Below are 7096 nucleotides of genomic sequence, written 5' to 3' on the forward strand. Positions count from 1 at the left end.
GCTTAAGGAGATTTGGGGCTGAGACAATGGAGTTTTCTAGATATACAATCATGTCATCTGCAAACAGGGACAATTTGACCTCCTCTTTTCCTAACTGAATACCCTTTATTTCCTTCTCCTGCCTAATTGCCCTGGCCAGAACTTCCAACGCTATGTTGAATAGGAGTGGTGAGAGAGGGCATCCCTGTCTTGTGCCAGTTTTCAAAGGGAATGCTTCCAGTTTTTGCCCATTCAGTATGATATTGGCTGTGGGTTTGTCATAGATAGCTCTTATTATTTTGAGATACGTCCCATCAATACCTAATTTATTGAGAGTTTTTAGCATGAAGGGCTGTTGAATTTTGTCAAAGGCCTTTTCTGCATCTATTGAGATAATCATGTGGTTTTTGTCTTTGGTATTTATTTATTTTTAGATGCAGTCTAGCTCTGTCACTCAGGCTGCAGTGCAGTTGCGTGATCTCCAGCTTACTGCAACCTCCACCTCCTGGGTTCAAGCGATTCTCCCACCTCAGCCTCACCAGCTGGGATTACAGGCACGTATCATCAAGCACCACACACTATACCTGGCTAATTTTTGTATTTTTAGTAGATACGGGGTTTTGCCATGTTGGCCAGGCTGGTCTCGAACTCCTGACCTCAGGTGATCTGCCCCCTTTGGCCTCCCAAACTGCTGGGATTACAGGCGTGAGCCACTCCATCCGGCCGGCATATTCTTAAAAAGTTAAATATATACCTATCATATGATCCAGCCATTCTACCCCTTAGGTACCTAGACAGTAGTACCTAAGTGCTGTTTAAGTTACAGTAATAAATAATCATGTGGTAGTAACATAAGGATAGACATCTGTCTAAGTACCTAAGGGGTGGAATGCTATCTACAGTACTGGGCAAGCTACGCTTTGCATATCACCTGGGCCAGGCACATAACTGCTAATGTTTCTATAAGTCTTTCAGGAAAATTTCAGCTTTAAAATAATATGACTCAGATTTGTGTAATCTGTACACAAAATACATAGTACCCAGTTAGTCAATTGGATATTGGAAGGCAACTGTCATCCTCTGACAAACTCATTTTTCCAACCTTTCAAACCTTTCCAGGATGTTCTCCAACTTTAGTGTATCACAACTTTCAGCTGTATGTAACAGAAAAGTGGAAATAAATTACCTTAAATAATAAAGATAACTTATTATTCCTTGCAACCAAAAAGTCCAGAGTTAGGTGAGGTTTCAAGTGAGGCCCAATTCAACGGCTCAGTGATGTCACCAAAGACCCAGCATCTTTTCACCTTTATTTGCTGCCTTCATTGATATCCACTTCACTTTAAAGCTGCTATCTATTCCCTCCAAACTGACTTCTGAAGGCTTTGTTTCCTCATTCACATCCAAAAGAAAGTCAACACTTCCTCCTCCTTTTCACCAAGGGAGTTTTTATACTGAAGCCTCCAGCAACTGTCTCCTTAGACCAAATTAGCTTAAGTCAATATAGAACTGAATCTGGGCATGGAATCATTTCCCCTAAAACACATGGTCTGTGTTGGGTAACAAGGGATAACTACCTGAGTGAAAATCAGGATATTATTACCAAAAGGATAGAGAGATGGATGCTAGGTAGATAAAAACAGTAAATGTTCACTACAATTGGGAAAAATACAGATTGGATTTTATGGTCAGTATTTGTACATAAGCTCATCCCCCGCCTTTAGTAGGCCAGCTTACTTTGTGGGATCCTTGTACCTCTTTATCCAGTGGTTTTCCTTTTGAGGGATTACAAGAGGACACAGATTTTCTTTTTCCTTGAACTTTTCATCATTTGTACCAGTCTCTATAGTCACTTCAGTTGTTTGAGGGCTTCTCTTTTTGTTGGCTTAGAAGGTTAGCATTTTCTTTCTCTCTTTTCCACATCATGTGCAACATGGGAAGGAGTAAGAAGTGTCTGTCCTTGGGTGGAAAGCTAGAACTTTAGCAGCGTGTCTCTAGGATAGCCCTTGCCTTCACCAGCTTGAGGTGAGTCTGATCTTCATTATTAATTGCTCCTCTTTTTGGTTGTCTTCAACAGGTATTTCCAGCCTTAAACTTAGTAGATATCTTTTTTTTTCCCATACTCTGCTAAGTAGGAAGGAGTGTACTCTGTGCATCCCTGTGGCTCTTAATGCTTTCAAACGCCAGCTCATGAGTCTTCAAACTTTCGGTCTTTCTAACTGATGCTTTGCTTCCCTGGAGAAAACTAATTACTTTATTATTATTTTTTTCATCATTGTCCTTCTTGTTTCTACATCTGGTATATGCCACTCTTGCTGCAGCTCAGTAGCATGTCCCAGTCCAAGTGTATTAGTTTGTTTTCACGCTGCTGATAAAGACACATCTGAGACTGAGCAATTTACAAAAGAAAGAGATTTAATGGACTCACAGTTCCACGTGGCTGGGGAGGCCTCACAATCATAACAGAAGATGAAAGGCATGTCTCACATGGTGGCAGATAAGAGAAGAGAACTTGTGCAGGGAAACTCCCCTTTATAAAACCACCAGATCTCGTGAGACTTATTCACTATCATGAGAACAGCAGGGGAAAGACCCGCCCCCATGATTCAATTACCTCCCACCGGGTCCCTTCCATGACACGTAGGAATTGTGAGAGTTACAATTCAAGATGAGATTTGTGTAGGGACACAGTCAAACCATATCACCAAGTTTCTATGTTTTTCCCTTGTGCTGGTATAGAGCTCTCTTGAAAACACCCTCAGTTCACTACTAATGGTCCACAAGAGGTTAAATTGTTTTCTCCACCAACTGTTCAACAACTGTGCTTTTTTTTTTTTTTTTTTGAGATGGAGTTTCCCTCTTGTCACCCAGGCTGGAGTGCAATGGTATGATCTCGGCTCACTGCAACCTCTGCCTCCCAGGTTAAAGTCATTCTCCTGCCTCAGCCTCCTGAGTAGCTGGGATTACAGGCACACACCACCTGCAATTTTTGTATTTTTTAGTAGAGATGGGGTTTTGCCATTTTGGCCAGGCTGGTCTTGAACTCCTGACCTCAGGTGATCCACCTACCTCGGCCTCCCAAAGTGCTGGGATTATAGGCAAGAGCCACCACGCCCGGTCCAACTGGGCAATTTTTTCATGTGAAATGGCTAGGGTTTAAGCTGTAGAGGTGTTTTTATACCCAAGAAATCTGGGCACATGCAAGAACATCTGTCCTTTTCTTTCTAGGCAAAGACTCAGTCTTTTAAAAATCTTAGAGTCCTGAAGAGGAGCCCTAAAAATTACTTACCATGTACTCCACTTTCTCCCATTCCTTTTCTGGTATTTCCCAAGGCTTGCAGAATAATACCCTCAGGAAATGCTAGTAAGACCACATACACATACTCTTCCTTCCTGAATAATTATCAGGCACTATATATTTGCTGACAGAATAAATGCGTGAATTAGTGAAAATATAGTAGTTATATACCAAATGAAAAATCAAATTATGAGACATATATAATATTATTCCTTCTCTGTAAAATGTAACATATATTTGAATAAGCTACCTACATAGAAAAGTCTGGAATTATACATAAAAATGAATGTATAAAATAGTTTACCTTTGAGACTGGGATGAAAATTTTTGAAACTTAGTTACTTTTGACTAATGATTTTTAATTGTTTCCTTCCATTTTTTCTCTACTTATTTCTCTTCTTTATTCTTTCATTTATTTATTTTTTTCTTTGCATCACAATCATATATTCTTTAATACACTTTTTATTTTGGAATATTTTTAGATTTACAGGAAAGCTGCAAAGACAGTACATGGTTTCAGCTTCTCTTTATGTTATCATCTTACATTACTATGGTATACTTGTTTAAAGTAAGAAACCAACATTGGTACATTATTAACTAAACTCCAAACTTCAATCACATTTGACGAATTTTTCCATTAATTTCCTTTTTTCCTTTCCAGGATCCAATCCAATTGCATTTAGTTGTCATGTCTCCTTAGTCTGCTCTGTCCTGTGACAGTTTCTTTCCTTGTTTTTTTAATGAACTTGATAGTTTCGGGGTGTACTAGGCAGGAATATTGAAGAATACCTCTTAATTTGTGTTTATCGGCTATTTTTAAAAATTAGACCAGGGTTTGAGTTTTTGGAAGAAATATGATATAATTGATGTGTCCTCTTTGCATCATACTGGGGTACATGATAACAACATGACATTTCCCTACTGATGTTCACTTTGATCACTTGGTTAAGGTGGTATTTGCTGTTTCTCCACATTCAAGTTACTGTTTCTCCCTTTCCAGCATGTATTAGTTTAATAATAAAACAACTAATAACATGTTTTTATTTTATTTTTATTTTCATTTATTTTTTGAGATGGAGTCTCATTCTGTAGCCCAGGCTGGAGTGCAGGGGTGTGATCTCGGCTCACTGCAACCTCCGCCTCCTGAGTTCAAGTGATTCTCATGTCTCAGCCTACTGAGTAGCTGAGACTATAGGCGTGTGCCACCGTGCCCGGCTAATTTTTGTATTTTTAGTAGAGACAGGGTTTCACCATGTTGGCCAGGCTGGTCTCAAACTCCCAACCTCAAGTGATCCTTCCGCCTCAGCCTCTCAAATGCTGGGATTACAGACGTGAGCCACTGCACCCAGCCACTCATAACATATTTTTAAAAGTAGAAAAATTATGCCAAGGACCAGATGACTCCCTGCAGATCAGTGGCTTCTTTGAAAAGATCAAAAATATTATTTTTCTTCCCCCAGAGAATAGAGGAATATGACCTACTGGAAATTTCTTTTTTATTTATTTTCCTGACAAATTCCACTCATATCCTTTCCATCCTTCTTTTCAGGAATACAGGACTTAGTTTTTTAAAGCAGTTTGAGTGGTAATGGAAAGAGAAAGTTTCCACTTTGTTTTCCAGAAATCCAGAAAGGCATGACTTGAACTTGATTCTTTGAAGTAGCTTGAAGTATTTTAGGAGAAGCCTAGAGTACAGCTGCACTGACTGCAACTACACATTCAGGGTTTGGTATCATAGAACATTTTTCTGTTACCTTCACAACTGAAATGACATATCAAGACCTCATTCTGGTCGAAGTTTAAAAATTTAAATAATTAATGCCTTTGTGAAGAAATTCCCCTGCTTTCCTAAAGGAATGTAGAAAAGTGGCATTGTTGCTCAGGTACTGCGAATCTTTCACTTCAATTTTGAAAAAAATGATCTGTGGTTTTTTTTTTTTTTTTTTTTTTTTGGCCACAGAATACTCTATAGTAGTTAAAAGTTTAAGCTTGTTCTGGATACATTATTTACTATCTTTGTAGGCCGCTTAATCTTTCTGAGACCTCGATTCCTCATCTGTAAAAATTAGAATAATTAAAACTACTCCCTACCTCATACTATGAGGACTATTGTCTTTCTGTTAAATTGACTCTTTTTAAAATTTTTATAGAGATGGGATCTTCCTATGTTGCTTCGAACTCCTGGGCTCAAGTGATCCTCCCCCCTCAGCCTCCCAAAGTGCTGGGATTTCAGGCGTGAGCCACTGTACCCGGCAGACCCTTTTATCGTTATGAAATGTGCTCGTGTTCCCTATCTCCGGTAATACTTCTTGACTGAAAGACTACTTTGTCTGACATTAGTATAACCATGACAGCTTTACTGTTGTTGGTTGTTGTTAGAGTTTGTATGGTATATTTTTCCATTTTTGTACTTTCAATCTGTATCTTCATACATAAAATGTGTCTCTTGTAAATGGCATATAGTTAGTTGGGTCTTGATTTTTTCCAGTCAGACAATCTTTGTATTTCGTTGGAATATTTTGTTTATTTGTATTAATGTGACTAATGATATACAGCCATGCATTGCTTAACGACAGGGACACATTCTGAGAATGGCATTGTGCGAACATTATAGAGTGTACTTACACAAACCTAGATACTATAGCCTACTATATACACCTAGGTTATATAATATAGCCTATCACTTCTAGGCTACAAATCTCTACAGCATGCTACTGTTTACACCAGCATCACCTTAAACACGAGTAATGCATTGCACTATGACATTATATGGCTAAGACATCACTAGATTATGGGAATTTTTCAGCTCCATTATGATATTATGGGACCGCCATCATATTTGCAGTCCCTTTTTGACTGAAATATTGTTATGCAATTCATGACTGTAGCTGCATTTAAGCTCACTATCTTGCTATTGTTGTCTAGTTGTTTAATCTGTCAGTTGTTTCTTTGTTCCTCTTATGCTGTCTTATTTTGGATTAATTCAGTTTTTAATTATTACAACTTCATTTTGAGTCCTCCATTAACATTTTGTTTATACCTTTCCAATGATTTTAGTGGTTATTCTAGAGCAATAGTTCTCAAACAGGAGTGATTTTGTTACCCAGGGAACATTTGACAATGTCTAGAGATATTTTTGGCTGTCACATTTTGGGGAAGGTGCTACTGGCATCTAGTGGGTAGGGGCCAGGGATACCATTAAACAGCTTAAAATATAAAGGTTAGCCATACACAACAAAGAATTATCCAGCCCCAAAAGTCAAAAGTGACAAAGTTAAGAAACCCTGCTCTAGAAACCCTTCATCCTTAATTTATTACAATCTTCCTTACTTGGTAACTTACCACTTCATAATGCAAAAAATTATACAAGAGTAAAGGTCCATTTATCTGCTCCCATCATTTCTACTATTATCGTATATTTTACTTCTACATATAACTCCACAAGGCATTGTTATTATTATTACTTTAAATAATACATAATATTTTATATTTATGCACATGTATACCCTTTCTGATGCTCTTCATTTCTTCCTGGAGTGCTGTTCTTTAATGTAGTATCCTTTTCCTTCAGTCAGAAGGAAAAAGTATTTCTTACAGTGCAGTTTTGATGGCAATGAATTCTTTCAACTTTCATTTGTCCAAAAAAATCTTTATTTAATCTTTATTTTTAAAGGATTTTCACTGGACACATAATTATAGATTAGCAATTTTATCTTAGAGTATTTTAAAGATGTGATTATACTATATTCTGGCATCCACGTATTGTGCTATTTTGGAGTTTGTTGTTAGTCTTATGTTCATTTCTTTAAGGTCATTTGC

This window comes from Pongo abelii, chromosome X (genome assembly GCF_028885655.2).
Source record: "Pongo abelii isolate AG06213 chromosome X, NHGRI_mPonAbe1-v2.0_pri, whole genome shotgun sequence".
Classification (NCBI taxonomy): Eukaryota; Metazoa; Chordata; class Mammalia; order Primates; family Hominidae; genus Pongo; species Pongo abelii.